We start from the raw sequence: 16,003 nt of genomic DNA on the forward strand, positions 1-16,003 counted from the left end.
CCTCACTAGTCCCCGACGCTCCCTCTTTGTCATGGCGGATCTGTGTCAAGGAGCCCAACCTACAGCTCAGCGTTAACACCACCCACCGCACTCCCAGCAAAAGGGAGGGGAGGCCTGTCGCCCTCCCTGAGGCCGGGGACACCGCCCGCAGAAGCGGAACCCTTCCGACCCGGGCCGCGGACACATCCCACTCTCGGCGTCCTCTCGCCCACTGGACCCCGCGGGTGCCATTTAGTCTATAAGGACCCAACAGCTGCAGCAGGTGGGGGAGGGGAAGAGAACCACACCCAGCCGAGCCGAGCCACCACCCGCTGTTAGGCTCTGGCTTATCCGCCTTGAAAAGCAGGATATTCATCTAAAAACGAAAGCAAGGCCCCTCTACTTCTAGTCCATCCGGAAGAAAGGCGTGAGGCCGCGACCCGTCTTCCTCATCCCCACCCCCACTTGGTTTCGGAGCCCCCTTTAGAACCTCCCCCCATCCATTCACAAGTAAAGCCCCACCCCCACCGGGAAAATTCAAGTCCTTCCTCCCACCGGTGAGCCCCGGAAACTCACCTCTAGGTGCCAGGCGAGCCCCACCCCGAGCCCTCAGGCCCAAGGTCCGCTCACTCTCGGCCCTAGAGGCGCGGTCTCGCCCAGCAATACCTGGCTGGCAGCAACGGGCAAGGCCTCGGCTCAGGCCTTCTCCCTCCCCCGGAGCTGCGCTGCGGCCCCCGGCCCCTCCCCGCCGCGCCACCGCCTCCAGGGGTGGGGGAGGGTTGGGTCCCGCAGCCGCAGCGCCGAGCGCGGAGGCTGCGCCGAGGAGGAAGGGAGGGGGAAAGGAGAGGGGGAGGAGGAGAAAAGAGCAGGGGAGGGGGAGGAGAGGCAAGCAGGGGAGCGGGAGAGGGAGGGGAGGGGAGGGGAGGGGGCGCCCTCACCTGTGCCACCGCAATGCCCGCAGCCGCCGAGTCATTATCTCGGGAGGAAGGGGGGACAAGGAGGACTGCGGATTTGGAGAACACAGGGACGAGGGGTGGAAACGGATCCGGGACAGTGATGCCTCTGCGATAACTCGCCCACCCCGAGGGTCCAGCGACCGGGTGGGTCCCTCGGGATCTCGCGTGTGGGCGCGTTTTCCACCCCCCGGGGAATGGGAAAGTGGGAAGCTAGCCTATACCCGCCAGGTCGCTGATCCGGAAGCAAGTAGCCAGAGGCAGCTGCAAGCTGCCCGCCCGAGTCCAGCGGAAGAGAAGCCGCCGCCCGTCTCCGTCTGAGGAGACTCCGCCTCAGCCCAGCGCTGCTACCGCCGGACGACCCGGGGTGAGGGGCTGTAGAGTAGGAAGGACTCCCACGCTTTCGGAATGCAGGTCTGGGCCAAGAAAGAGTGGGGCGACGCGGCGACGGCCGAGTCCCTTACCTGTGTCCGGAGTAGGTGGCAGCGGACAAACGGGGCTCAGCAGTCTCTGGGCGGCGGCAGCGACGAGGCTGAGACTCTGTCCCTGGATCTTGCTGCTCACAGGCTACAGCCGCTCCGCAGACACGGGGTTTCCTCCAATCACCAGCCCCGGCAGCAGGGGCACCACACGCACGATGACGTCAAACGCTGCTATGGCAACCGTTGATTGGTGCCCACAGCCCTGAGGGCCCAGCGCAACCGCCGCTCCCTAGTGCGGGCGGGGAGGGCAGGCGGGCGCGCTAGAAGGGTGTGCGCGGAGAAGCGCGCGTCCTCTCCCGCTAACCTACACTCCTCCCTTCCCTCAGCTTCCAATTTCTCTCGTCTCGTCCCAAATGCGCCTGGACTGGAGGCTTCTTTTCTCTCCTGCTCACCACTATCCCCTATTTCCCCTTCCCCCTGGATCTCAGATACTCTTCCTCAGTTCCCCCGCAACCTCCTACGGCTCACTCTTCTTCTAAACCAGCGAGAGGGAAATTCCTCCCCACCCCCACCTTAGCTTGTCTTTCGGTCCCTCTGCGCCTGCGCCGGTCACTCCCTCTAAAAGGAGCCCGGGTTCAGCAACATCCGGGACCTTTTACCTCCCTCCCACCCCTCCCCACTGCCTAGTCCGCCCCGCCCTCCGCCCTGCGCGGTAGTAACTGCCCCTTGGGCTGTCCGGGAGCTGAATTACGAGAGTGGCTCCGCGGTCCTAGCATTATGATTGGGATGGGGTGGGGGTGCAGGGTGCGGCGAGACGGTAAGGGAGGGGTGGTGATGTGTGCCACCTCCCTGCTGCTCCCGTCGCCGGGCGAGGCCGACCTGGGCGCTCACCTCCTCCTTTCCGTCGCCGCGCGTTTACCTGATGGCTGGGTGAAAGTGGCCTTAAACCTTTTAAGGCTAGGAAGAGAGTGTCCTGCCCTTGAGTGTGGACTGAGTGACGGGGAGGTTTTCCAATCGGGAGCTCGGGATCTGCGAGCAGTGACAGTGCAAGGGGACAATGGGTGGGCGCGGAGGCGGGGGTGAGGTGGACAGGGTCGGGCGGAGCAGGCGGGCGGTGAGCATTGCTAAGAAACTTCCGCTTTCAGAAAGCCAACGAATTATTGAGAGGGAAAGATACGCTTCTTACATGAGGGCCTTGAGGCAACCATGGAGACCGTAAAATGAAGAGAGGGAAAGAAAAAGGTTTGATTAGCCTGTCATAGGCTAGAAATAAAGCTTTCTTTTGACCTTATACTGCAGTTATTTAAAACATAAAGATTATTACTTTTTTTTCTTCTGGAAGCAAGTTTTGAGGGACTTTGTAGTTCCCAGGCTTCTGGTTGACCCACTGAGCACTGAAAGTAAGCCGTAGGCAGGGTGAAGAGCAGGCACTAGGAGCCAAGGAAGAGAGGGAAGGAGAAGAGCGGTGGAAATTGCAGGTGCCTCGCAATATGACAAACTAAAACGGTAGTGCCTCCACGTAGTCAACTTGAGGAAGTTCCAAGAGATACGTTCATAGTGCAAAATGTCTGTGCCATTTCCCCGTGTACGTGGGTAGACCTAAGGAAAGACAAATCCTTGGATGACCTGCAAAACCATTTGTAAAAGTCATGCAGTTTATAGTCTGTAGCGAGAGAACTCGGAATTCTTTCTACTACCTTTGTATAAACTTCCGTCTGGGCCTCATTGATACTTTTCAATATGTAGTGCATCTTGATAACAAGGCCTACTAGGAGCCAGTTCTACGCACAGCTGATGAAAAGAGCTTCGTGAGCTAATCCAGCCTCAAGTTCTGTAGAGGATTGAACTGCTCAGTAGCAGACACATCAAATGAATCCTCATTCTTTCAGCACCTCATCTTTTCTATGTAGGATGAATACAAATGTCTGGACCGCAGAACTGTTCTACAAGTTACCTTTGGCTTGGAGTTATAGCTGACATTTTGATAGTAAAGTAGTGGACAGAGAAGAGCTTTCCAGTAACCGGTTCAATTTCAGTGTTTCTATTTTTTCCCAGGTTTCCACATCAGCGCAGATTTATAGTCTGAATGGATGAAGAAATCGATTAGGGTTTCATTTCTGAAATGTTAAACTCGCTTTTCCTTGGCTTCCAAGTAAATACTTGTAGGGAGTGAATCACTTAAAATGACTAATATTTCAAAAGCTTTTTTTAAAGTTGCTTCCAGTTTTTTTGCTAGGCATCAGAAATTTGACGGATGATATTAAGTAAAAAATATTTTAAAATTCATATATAAAATATATGCCTAAATAGAATATATGCCTCTTTTTTCAGAGGAAATTATGGATTTACTTTAGGTTTTTGCCTCATGCTTTATAATAGCAAGGCATTTTTTTAGAGAAGCAATAGAGCTGTTAGGTTTTACATTCTCAAACCAACCTGTTCATAGAATAAAGATGTAATGAGACTGCAGAGAATCAATAGTAGAGAAGGTCATGAAAGCCCCAAGTGAAAAGTATTTTGAAGAATAGGAATAATCTGTGGCAATGATAGTGGCACAGCAGAACAGAATAAATAGAATTTATGAATTTGAACTCAGAAAATTACTGAAGACTGACCAGCAGCCTGATCCGTTTTACCTTCTTCACCACTCAACTCTGTTACTTTAGTGAAGTTGCTTAACCTCTCTGTGCCCTGATTTCCACATCAATAAAATACTAGCAATAAAATCACTTCATTAGGTGATGTTGCCGATTAAATAAGTTTATGTATATATATACACACATGTATATATTCCATTACTAGCACAAAGTAATCATTCAGTAACTTAGCTATTAATCATTTGTAAATGGGTTTATCTGACATTTCTACTGTTCAAATGATTGTAATGATAAAATGAAACTGTAAATTTAAGATTTCTTTTAAAAGTGTGAGATAGAAATGCAAGTTTGTGTTAGCCTATTAGAACTAATGAGACTGGGGATATTGCTCCATCCCTCCCTGTACAGGGGACTGCAATTGATCTCTTCAGATCTGTGCGATATATTTAAATGGGAAAGAGTTTAAGTCTAGCACTCCAACTGGAAAGGATAGACTCCACTGAGGATGTGTCAGTTACATAGTCTTTAAGTGTCATCACAACAGTGGTTATAATTTCACCTTAACATTATGATTTCAATGGAGAAATACATCATGGTGCAGTAGGCTTTGGAGTCAGAACTGGGTACAAATTTTGGTTCTGTCATTCAAAACTATGTAACCTAATGCTACTAAATTGGATATACTAATGTGCACTCAGTCAGATTATTACAAGAATTAAGAAAGGAGAGAGCTTCACATCGAGTTCTAGACTATGATTACCTATTGGAATAACCTGGTATTTGCTGTGGAAGCGGTTCACCAAACTCATTTTTCTCACAGCCAGACCCCATTGCCCAGTCTCCCTTGCAATTAGGTGTGGCCAACTGACTGAGCGCTAACTAAATATGACCAAAATAATGGTCTGCACTTGTGGGCCTGGCCATGAACACTGCTCCTGTTGGATCCTCTGTAGGGTCCATGATCTGCCAGTTGAATAGAGAGTATCCTGAGGCCTTAGAGGAGGGTAGGGCCATAAGATGAGAGGAGTCTGGGTCTCTGAAAGTCTACAAAGTCCTACGCCAGCATGCCCCAATTGTTTTGGACTCAATTATTAAGGGACAACTTTTTTTTTTTTCTTAGCTCATGAGAGTTGGGGTTTATCTGTTGTAACAGCTAGTGTTGTAATTTCTGTGGATGTCATTGGTGAGCCCAAAGCCTGGTGTTCTGCAAAATTGTCCTTCAAAAATGAGGGAGAAATTAAAACATTTTCAGACAAAAAATCACTGACAGAATTTGTGACCAAGAGACCAGTTCTACAAGAAATACTAAAGGGAGCACTAGAGACAGATATGAAAAGACAGAAGAGAGAGGTGTGGAGAAGAGTGTAGAAAGAAGGAAAATTAGATATGACATATAAAATACAAAAGGCAAAATGGGAGAGGAAAGTACTACCCAAACAGTAATAACACTAAATGTTAATGGATTGAACTCCCCAATCAAAAGACATAGACTGGCAGAATGGATTAAAAAACAGGATCCTTCTATATGCTGTCTACAGGAAACACATCTTAGACCCAAAGATAAACATAGGTTGAAAGTGAAAAGTTGGGAAAAGATATTTCATGCAAATAACAACCAGAAAAGAGAAGGAGTAACTATACTAATATCCAACAAATTAGACTTCAAATGTAAAACAGTTAAAAGAGACAAAGAAGGATGCTATGTACTAATAAAAGGAACAATTCAACATGAAGACATAACAATCATAAATATTTATGCACCGAACCAGATGCCCCAAAATACATGAGGCAAACACTGAAAAGGGAAAGAGACACATCTACCATAATAGTTGGAGACTTCAATTCCCCACTCTCATCAATGGACAGAACATCTAGACAGAGGATCAATAAAGAAACAGAGAATTTGAATAATACAATAAATGAGCTAGACTTAACAGATATTTATAGGAAATTACACCCCAGAACAGCAGGATACACCTTTTTCTCAAGTGCTCATGGATCATTCTCAAAGATAGACCATATGCTGGGTCACAAAGCAAGTCTCAACAAATTTAAAAAAATTGAAATCATACAAAACACTTTCTCAGATCATAAGGGAATGAAGTTGGAAATCAATAATAGGCAAAGCACCAGAAAATTCACGAATATGTGGAGGCTCAACAACACACTCTTAAACAACCAGTGGGTCAAGGAAGAAATTACAAGAGAAATCAGTAAATATTGTGAGGCAAATGAAAATGAAAACACAACATATCAAAACTTATGGGATGCAGCAAACGCAGTGCTAAGAGGAAAATTTATTGCCCTAAATGCCTATATCAAAAAAGAAGAAAGGGCAAAAATACAGGAATTAATGTCCACTTGGAAGAACTGGAGAAAGAACAGCAAACTAACCCCAAAGCAAGCAAAAGGAAAGAAATAACAAAGATTAGAGCAGAAATAAATGAAATTGAGAACATGAAAACAATTGAGAAAATCAATAAAACCAGAAGTTGGTTCTAGGAGAAAATCAATAAGATTGATGGGCCCTTAGCAAGACTGACAAAAAGAAGAGAGAGGATGCAAATAAATAAGATCAGAAATGGAAGAGGAGACATAACTGCTGACCCCACAGAAATAAAGGAGGTAATAACAGGATACTGTGAACAACTTTATGCCAATAAATACAACAATGTAGATGAAATGGACAACTTCCTAGAAAGGCATGAACAACCAACTTTGACTCAAGATGAAATAGATGACCTCAACAAACCAATCACAAGTAAAGAAATTGAATCAGTCATTCAAAAGCTTCCCAAAAAGAAAAGTCCAGGACCAGACGGCTTCACATGTGAATTCTACCAAACATTCCAGAAAGAATTAGTACCAACTCTGCTCAAACTCTTCAAAAAAATTGAAGTGGAGGGAAAGCTACCTAATTCATTCTATGAAGCCAACATCACCCTCATACCAAAACCAGGCAAAGATATTACAAAAAAATAAAACTACAGACCAATCTCTCTAATGAATATAGATGCAAAAATCTTCAACAAAGCCTGGCGTTCTAGTTTGCTAGCTGCCAGAATGCAATATACCAGAAATGGAATGGCTTTTAAAAGGGGAATTTAATAAGTTGTTAGTCTACAGTTCTAACGCCAGGAAAATGTCCCAATTAAAACAAGTCTATAGAAATGTCCAATCTAAGGCATCCAGGGTAAGATACCTTGATTCAGGAAGTTCAGGGTTTCTCTCTCAAATGAGAAGGCACATGGCGAACACGGTCTGGGTTTCTCGCTCACCTGGAAAGGCATGTGGCGAACACGGCATCATCTGCTAGCTTTCTCTCCTGACTTCCTGTTTCATGAAGCTCCCCGGGAGGCGTTTTCCTTCTTCATCTTCAAAGGTCACTGGCTGGTAGACTCTGTGCTTCTCGTGGCTATGTCATTCTTTGCTCTCTGAGAATATCTAGCTTTCTCCAAAATGTTTCCTCTTTTATAAGATTCCAGTAAACTAATCAAGACCCACCCAAATGGGTGGAGACACGCCTTCACCTAATCCAATTTAACAACCACTCAATTAAATCACATCTCCAGGGAGATGATCTAATTACAGTTTCAAACATACAGTACTGAATAGGGATTAGAAGAAATGGCTGCCTTTACAAAATGGAATTAGGATTAAACCATGGCTTTACTAGGGTATACATACACATCATTTCAAATCAGCACACCTGGTAAAAATTTTAAAAATGAAAATGGGAAAGAAAAAAAAGAAAAGGACAAAAAAACAAAGTGAGAGACTAAGAAATAAAAAGGACCTGATCTCATGATGAAACGCTGTTAGGAAAGTATTCTCAAGTATTGACTTCTGGAATGACATTAGAAAATTTACGCTTTCCTCACTAAATTCTAAATAGATCTAATAGTCTCACCGCAACTTACCATTTTTTAAAAAATTTACTAGATACCATCCTCATTCCTTTGACTACTATATTAGCATTGTTTTTCTTAAAAAAAAAAATTGCTTTTCAGGCCATACCTTTCAACTCTATCCCAACATTCCAGATTCTAGTCTGTGTTCTGATATTTTTGTCACAGACTAGGTTTTTTGCATGCTGATTAAAAAAAAAAAAAAAGCAAAAACAAGAAAGCCAAACTGGCTCTAAGCTCTCACTTCATGCATCCATCAAACACTTAATGAGAGTCTACGGATCAGAGATTAGCTAGATGGGGATAAAGATGAGTCAGTCATGGTCCCTCCAGGAGTTCACACACTGGAGAGACTGACAGCGATTGTAATTGCAGTGAGGTAAGAGCTAATAAAGGTGAGCGAGTTGGGTTGGGAACTCTGAGCTGTGGGCACTAACTGTCCATGGAGGGGTGAGAAAGGCTGCCTGAGGAAGGCTAAACTCAAATCTATCTCATAAACAACTGATTTGATTATCAGCAGATTCCTACCTCCAGTGAAGTTTTTATTTCTGCTGTTAAATTTTTAGTTTTCTTAAATTCTTCCCTTCTGGATCACTGTTCTGATAAGACACCATATCTCCTTGTATCCTTTTAGGGACACAAAACAGACATTTCCTAAGACTTTCTTTTCCTGTAACTCATTTTCAGATAATATATGCTCTTCTTGGAGTCTTCAGATAGTGTTTTGTTTCTTTGTACTATGAATTTTGTTAAATCTTAAGTTGTGGTGGTGATTGCTTTCCTATTATAATTCAGTGAGGAAACTTCCTTCCAGTCTCAGGGTGTACTAACAGATGAAATTTCTTCTGCCTCTCTTTGTGATGCTCTTGAAAGCTGATAGAATGTCCTGCTCAAATCTAAAGTTGTTGGAAGGTGCAAGTACACAGTCCCTTACCCAAATTCTAGAATCCAGCAGGCTTACATTTATTACCTGCTAGGGGGGCAGCCATGACAAAATCTTCCCCTGACCCAATTTTTCAGATGTCTTTAATGAAGAAAATTTGTGTTGTCAAGAGAAAAGTTTATCTGTAATTCTTTAATAAGCTGTGACAAATGGGGAACCTGCAAACTTGAAGACTGCTGTTAGAGTTCTTTTGCTGCAAGTTCTTTATTCCAGGGGTTTTTACATCGCATTTTGTAACCAGTCACCGCTCCCCCTCCCCTCCCCCACCCGCAGTTTTCTACTTCCTGTCTTGCCTTCTGGGATTTGTAAATTCTGATTGAATAACAGTTTAAAGGCTTAAACTTCCTAGCAAATTTGCTCTTCTTTTGCAGAGGATGAAGTATACATGATCAAGTTTCTTGGTTTAGCTTCTTCTTCTTCTTCACTGCAGTCAGCAGAAATTCCTCCCAGACTCTTGCAAAGGTGACTTATTTTTCAAAACTTTTTCATATTTTAATGGAAAAATGGAAAGATTATTGCAACCTGTCGCAATCTCAGCATCTTAACTCTTAAATCTTCAATTTTTTTACATTTTGTAAGCAAAGGTGAAGACCGATGTAATGTTCAGCGTAGGGATGCCTTTTGTATGAAAGACTGATGGTGCAGAAATGAAGGTGCTGATTTATAAAATTTTTTTAATAAAAATTTTCAGAAATTTTGTCTGAATTCAAGAAGAGTTTCTGTGGAGAGGCACTCCTATGTATGAAGGAAAATGAGAAAGAATACAGGTACAACTACGTCTTCTCAGCCAGTGGCGCTTGCCACCCCAGGACAATGCCTTGAGGCAGATAAAGGCAGCAAGTAGCTCATGGTTTCAAAAGTGCGCTCATTAAAAACAATTCAAAAGTGATCATTAGCAACCACGGAGTGGAAAGGTTTGAAGAAGAACATTGTCCCTTTCTAGCCTATATTTCTGTCCTGAATACCGAAGAGTAAGCAAAGTGAACATTTGGAATTCATTAAGGGTTTGAAATACAGTAAGAATGCATATACATATATCAGAAGAAAGAGTTTTATACCCCAACCCCCAACAAAACAGGCATCTGAAAAAGGAATCAAGCACACTGTGAATTTCTGGCAGCTTTCCTGGGACTTAATATAAAATTTTTCTTGGACTTGAAAGCAGAATTTTTGTATTTTCACTTCCCTGGTCCTTCCTCTGGGACAATTGCTCTCAACTTGAAACTATTTTTAGGAGGTGTTCCCACACTTTCCTAGCCATGAAATACTCAGAAATCCCTGAAATAATTCAATATTTCATTGACTTGATAGGAAATGCACTCCAAACCCAACCTGTAAGACATGAGATGGTCATTCTGATTAAATCAGATGTATGTTTTTGACATGATTCACTTTCATATAGTTAATGGCTCACTTGCTTGTTAAACATTGATTTCTCAGGTTAATACTGTCAGTAGACTTCAGGCTTGAACAATTAAAATATGAATAAGTAGGTACATTTTAATTGATAAGTGACCAGTGGAAGAAAAGGACACATTTGTTGATCTGTTTCTTTAAACTACCATTTGTCAAAAGATCTATCTAAGCAATTGATAAGATAAGGTCACCTTTTGCAACTTTCTTAGCACAGCAGTCACAGTTGACAATAGCTTATGGATGCAAGTAGCATAAATAAAATATATCAGCTAGACAGGAGAAGGTAAGGTACAAAGGTCAAACTTTAGAAAGAATAATTAATTGTAAACTGCTGACAAAGAAGGCTTGATTGTTTTATTAGAGTAAGTTGAGAGTCATAGGTTAGGGAGAAGTGGGTGTTGTACTTGATGTGAGTATAAAGGGAGTATTAAACCCAGGGAAAGCACCTAATACTGCCTACATAGAGACAGGGAATGGAGAGAACAATCCATGATGAGGACTTGCTTGTGATATCCTACTGTTCTCCTTTGCTGAAACATCTCATGGGCCTTCCTGGAAGACCAGGTAAATAATATCAGGACCAGGGGATTCTGGAATGCCAGTAAAACATATGATGCCACTATGGATTGTTGTCATTATCTTTAGAAAACCCAAATACCATCAATGGTATTGTTAATACTTAAATAATTATAAAATAAAAATAAATTCAAATAATACTTATTTAAATCTTAAATAGATGTAATAGGTGCTGGGACTCGAAAGATTGAAACAAAAAAGACTGTTCTGGATCACAATAGAGTCACATTTTACTGGGGAGGACAAATATAATAGCCACCTCTTTCTAGGTACTTGGTAAGGATTTGGTTAAATGGAAGAATAATGAGGAAATAATATTGGATTTTTCAAAAGAAGAGAATAGCATTCTGGAAGTTACTAGTACACATGAATAATAACATGATAAATGAAATTTACTAATAAACACATTTTAAGTATTTATTTAAACCCAGAAATACTAGGAAGGCTTACTTTACTGTGTTTGATGAACTGACTGAGTAAATTTTCTTTATAATCATTTATCTGCAAGGACCCTGGTATAAATTTGGCTAGTGATGAAATCAAATAGGGAGTAAAAAGAAAAAGAAAAGCAAGTTTTGGATAATCCAATTATGTGTAAAATATTGGAAATAAATGGGTCACTGTCGTTTTGAAATATTTACCTAGTTCAGAGAGTAAACTCAAGACTTAAATTTAAAAGGGCTATTAAAATTTAAATATCACCTTCAATTCTATTTCTTAAAAATATCCAAATAAATAAAGGATTATATATAACAACAAAATTAAAAATTTTAAAAGCCAAAATTTAATCCTTTTCTGTATAAATCATTTTTATAGAAGTTAAAAAAAACACTCAGGTATATTTGAAAATTTTTAAATCAATAATAAGGATTATTATTGCTATTAACAATAAAGGATTTGTGTCCTCCAAGGTGTCTTTGTCTAGGTAATTTTGCAACTCACTCAATTTCTTGCAAAAAGAAAGTATTTACATTTATTAGATGTATGATGGATCAATTAATGAATGTTAGATGTTTGGGATTTTACAGAAAAGCCATATTTCTTGATCAGAATTTCTAAGAACATAAGACTTGGGATCCTTTGGAAAAAAAATATAAATATGGCCTGCGAAAGAGTCTTCAAGTTTTCTCCAGTGTACAGTCTTCCTTTCTTCTTAATAACATTAATACAATTTCTGATTCAGCTGGGCACGTGGCTACCTAGAGTAAAGACGACATTAATCAGTCTTCCTTCAAGCTAGGTATGCCATGTTAATAAGTGGTAGTCAAAGAGATGTAAGGAGAGATTTCATGTGTGACTTCTGGAAAGTGTCCTTAAAGGGCAGGGATGCACCCTGCGATGTCCCTGTCCCTTCCTGCTGCCTGCAACATGGACATAGGAAGAGCTTGGAGAGCCAGCTTGGCCCAAGGCAGCACACCCTAGAAAGTGGAGCAGCAAAATAGGAGACTTGGTCTCTCATAGCTTCATGGCACTGCCATACTAGCTGTAAACTTCTGATTTCTGCATTTTTGTTGCTGTCATAAGTGAATCAAACCTTATGGTATTACTCCTGCTAATTTGTATTTTCTGTCATTTATAGTCATACCTAATCCTAACCAATAATGGCCTAAGTAGCCCTAAAATTGCTACCTAATTTATATACATGTCATGGATTCTAGGAGTCCAGAACTCTCTCAAGAGATCTGGTATTAAAATGCATCTTTTTTAGTAGGCAGGCCATACTATATTCTTTGACTAGAATAACTGTCAAAGTGAAGTTTCACCACATTTTATCATGTTTATCAAGAGTACCTACTATGTAGAGTAATTTCCATGTTCCTTTTTCCTTTTTTGTTAAAATAAGAATTATATTTCTGAGAGTTGTTTTGTACATTGGAAAAATTTATAAATTATTTAATGAATGGCACATAACAATAAAGGAACTTAGTCTTTGCCTAGTGTATTTGATGCATTTTTTAAAAATCTAATCAAATTTGGTAAGGTATAATTTACTATAAGTAAACTTTCCCAATTTTAACTGTACAGATTGGTGAGTTTTTATAAAACTCACTAAATTACACAGTCAAGTAACCATCACCAGAATCAAAATGTAAAATGTTCCCATCACGCCCAAATTTCCCTCCTACCTCTTTTTGTTCAGCTGCATCTCCCTACCTCCAGGCCCTCGTAAACACAGATCTTCTTTCTGTCACTATAATTTGGCTTTCTTTGTATATTAATGGAACATCATATAAGTGAAATCACACAGTATATAGTATATTGTTTGGCTTTTTTTTTTTTACTTCGCTTACAAATACAGGAGCTCCAATGTACCCTTTACCAAGTTTTCCCCAATGGTAATATTTTGCAAAACTATGGTGCAATGTCAAAACCAGGATTTGACATCGATACAGTCAAGATACAGAACATTTTCATTACTACAAGGATTGCTTATGTTGTCCTTTGATAGCCACTCCTCTGCCTTCCCACTCACATCGTCTCTATAACCCCTGGCAACCACTGATTTGTTCTCTATTTCTATGATTTCCAAGTTACATAAATGGACTAATACAGATTGACTCATATGAATTGAATTTCTTCACTCAGCATAATTCCCTGGAGATTCACCCATGTTCCTCTGCATATCTGTAGTTCTTTCTTTTTTATTGATGAATAGCATTTGATGTCATGGATGTATCTCAGTTTATTTAACCATTCATTCATTGAAATATATCTAGCTTGTTTCCAGTTTTGGGCTATTATAAATACAACTGCTAGGAACTTTAGTGTACAGGTCTTTATGTGGCATAGTTTCATTTCTCTGGCATAACTGCCCCAGAGTGCAATTGCTGGGTTGTATGGTAATTGCATGTTTAGTTTTATAAGAAATTGTCAACCTATTTTCCTGAATAGCTTAACCATTTTATATTCCCACCAGCAAAATATGACTGATCTAGTTTCTCTGCATCCTCACCGGCATTTGGTATTGTCACTATTCTTTATTTTAGCCATTTTGATAGTTGTATAGTGAACTCTCAATATGGTTTTAATTTGCTTTTCCCAATGGTTAATGATGTTAAATATATTTTCAAGTGCTTATTTGCCATCTGTATAGCCTTTTTCTTGAAGGGTTGTTCATGTCTCCTGCCCATTTTCTAATCAGATTATTTGTGCTTTTTACTGTTGAGTTTCAAGAATTCTTTATATATTCCAGTTATCAGTTCTTTGTTGGATATGTGGTTTGCAAATATTTTCTCCTAGTCAGTAGCTTGTCTTTTCATCCTATGAACAGAATAGTTTGCAGAGTAAAAGTTTTTAATTCCCACAAGGTCCAATTTTTCCTTTTATGGGTCATGTTTTTGGTAACAAGTCTAAGAATTATTTGCCTAGCCCTAAATCCCAAAGATTTTCTGCTATTTTTTTTAAAAACCACATTACAATGCCACTACAATTTGAAATTTTCCATTTTATATTTAAACCCATGATCTGCTTTGAGTAATCTTTTATGTAAGGTGTGAGGTTTAGGTCAAGATTCTTTTTTTCTGCCTATGGATGTCCAGTTGTCCCAGTGCCATTTGTTGAAAAGGCTATCCTCATTTAATTGCTTTTGCACCTTTGTGGTAAATTAGGTGGGCATATTTGTTTGGGTCAATTTAGTTCATTCCTTTTTATTACTGAGCAGCAATCCATTGTATGCATATACCAGAATGTTTTTATCTATTCAGAAGTTTTTGAACATTTGATTGTTTCTAGTTTTTGGCTATTACTATACAATAGCTTTTGGCTATTATTCAAAGCTGCTGTGAACATTTACATACCAGTTTTTGTGCAGACATACACTTTCACTTCCTTAGATATATCCTTAGGAGTGGGGCGCTGGATCATATGATGTGGATGTTTACTTTGTAAGAAAGTGCCAAGTTGTCTTCCAGTGATTATTCATTTACATTCCCAACAGCAATGTACGAGTTCCAGGTACTCTACCTCCTCATAGATACTTGGTGCTGTCAGTCTCTTTGATTATAATCATTCTTATGGGATTGTAGTGGTATTGCAATGTGATTTTTTTTTGTATCAGATGTTTTTTATTTTTTCTTTTTTTTTTTTCTTTTTTTTTTTTTAAGAAAGAGGGAGGAAGGGAAGGAAAGACAGAGAGAAGGAAGGAAGGAAGGAAGAAAGGGAAACATCTTTAAACATTTTCTTGTTTTATTGTATTTTGTTTGTTTGTTTGTTTTTTACATGGGCTGGGGCCGGGAATCGAACCGAGGTCCTCCGGCATGGCAGGCAAGCACTTTGCCCGCTGAGCCACCGTGGCCAAAAAAATTAACTAACACAACATTTAGAAATCATTCCATTCTACATATGCAATCAGTAATTCTTAATATCATCACATAGATGTATGATCATCATTTCTTAGTACATTTGCATCGATTTAGAAAAAGAAATAGCAAGACAACAGAAAAAGAAATAAAATGATAATATAGAGAAAAAAATAAAAATAAAAAATACAAAAAATATATTAAAAAAACTATAGCTCATACGCAGATTCATTCAGTGTTTTAACATAATTACATTACAATTAGGTAGTATTGTGCTGTCCATTTTTGAGTTTTTGTATCCAGTCCTGTTGCACAGTCTGTATCCCTTCAGCTCCAATTACCCATTATCTTACCCTATTTCTAACTCCTGATGGTCTCTGTTACCAATGACATATTCCAAGTTTATTCTCGAATGTCGGTTCACATCAGTGGGACCATACAGTATTTGTCCTTTAGTTTTTGGCTAGCCTCACTCAGCGTAATGTTCTCTAGGTCCATCCATGTTATTACATGATTCATAAGTTTATTCTGTCTTAAAGCTGCATAATATTCCATCATATGTATATACCACAGTTTGTTTAGCCACTCGTCTGTTGATGGACATTTTGGCTGTTTCCATCTCTTTGCAATTGTAAATAATGCTGCTATAAACATTGGTGTGCAAATGTCCGTTTGTGTCTTTGCCCTTAAGTCCTCTGAGTAGATTCCTAGCAATGGTATTGCTGGGTCATATGGCAATTCTATATTCAGCTTTTTGAGGAACCGCCAAACTGCCTTCCACAGTGGTTGCACCATTTGACATTCCCACCAACAGTGGATAAGTGTGCCTCTTTCTCCACATCCTCTCCAGCACTTGTCATTTTTTGTTTCATTGATAATGGCCATTCTGGTGGGTGTGAGATGATATCTCA

At 40.5% G+C, this 16,003-nt stretch overlaps 1 protein-coding gene and 2 long non-coding RNA genes across 10 annotated transcripts in view; 1 reads left to right on the forward strand and 2 right to left on the reverse strand.

Moving 5' to 3' along the window:
- YWHAZ (tyrosine 3-monooxygenase/tryptophan 5-monooxygenase activation protein zeta) overlaps positions 1–2,009 on the reverse strand; it is a 32,710-nt gene extending 30,701 nt beyond the window's left edge. The window contains exon 1 of one of the 4 annotated variants that reach the window (XM_077167367.1): positions 1,397–2,009. The gene's annotated coding sequence lies outside the window, so the exon portion shown is untranslated. Of the gene's footprint in view, positions 1–555; positions 760–917; positions 1,373–1,396 lie in introns of those variants that run through there. The other 3 variants (XM_077167370.1, XM_077167369.1, XM_077167368.1) reach the window with 3 other exon arrangements.
- A 7,545-nt stretch (positions 2,010–9,554) lies between these two features.
- LOC143688911 (uncharacterized) overlaps positions 9,555–16,003 on the forward strand; it is a 54,513-nt gene continuing 48,064 nt past the window's right edge. Inside the window, exon 1 of the long non-coding RNA XR_013178378.1 lies at positions 9,555–10,782. This is a non-coding gene — a long non-coding RNA (uncharacterized LOC143688911). The remainder of the gene's footprint in view (positions 10,783–16,003) is intronic.
- The window catches only part of LOC143688910 (uncharacterized), a 150,350-nt gene continuing 145,907 nt past the window's right edge, over positions 11,561–16,003 (reverse strand). The window contains exon 6 of one of the 5 annotated variants that reach the window (XR_013178372.1): positions 11,561–11,993. This is a non-coding gene — a long non-coding RNA (uncharacterized LOC143688910). The remainder of the gene's footprint in view (positions 11,994–16,003) is intronic. The other 4 variants (XR_013178376.1, XR_013178377.1, XR_013178370.1 and 1 more) reach the window with 4 other exon arrangements.

Source organism: Tamandua tetradactyla, chromosome 6 (genome assembly GCF_023851605.1).
Source record: "Tamandua tetradactyla isolate mTamTet1 chromosome 6, mTamTet1.pri, whole genome shotgun sequence".
In the NCBI taxonomy this organism is placed as follows: Eukaryota; Metazoa; Chordata; class Mammalia; order Pilosa; family Myrmecophagidae; genus Tamandua; species Tamandua tetradactyla.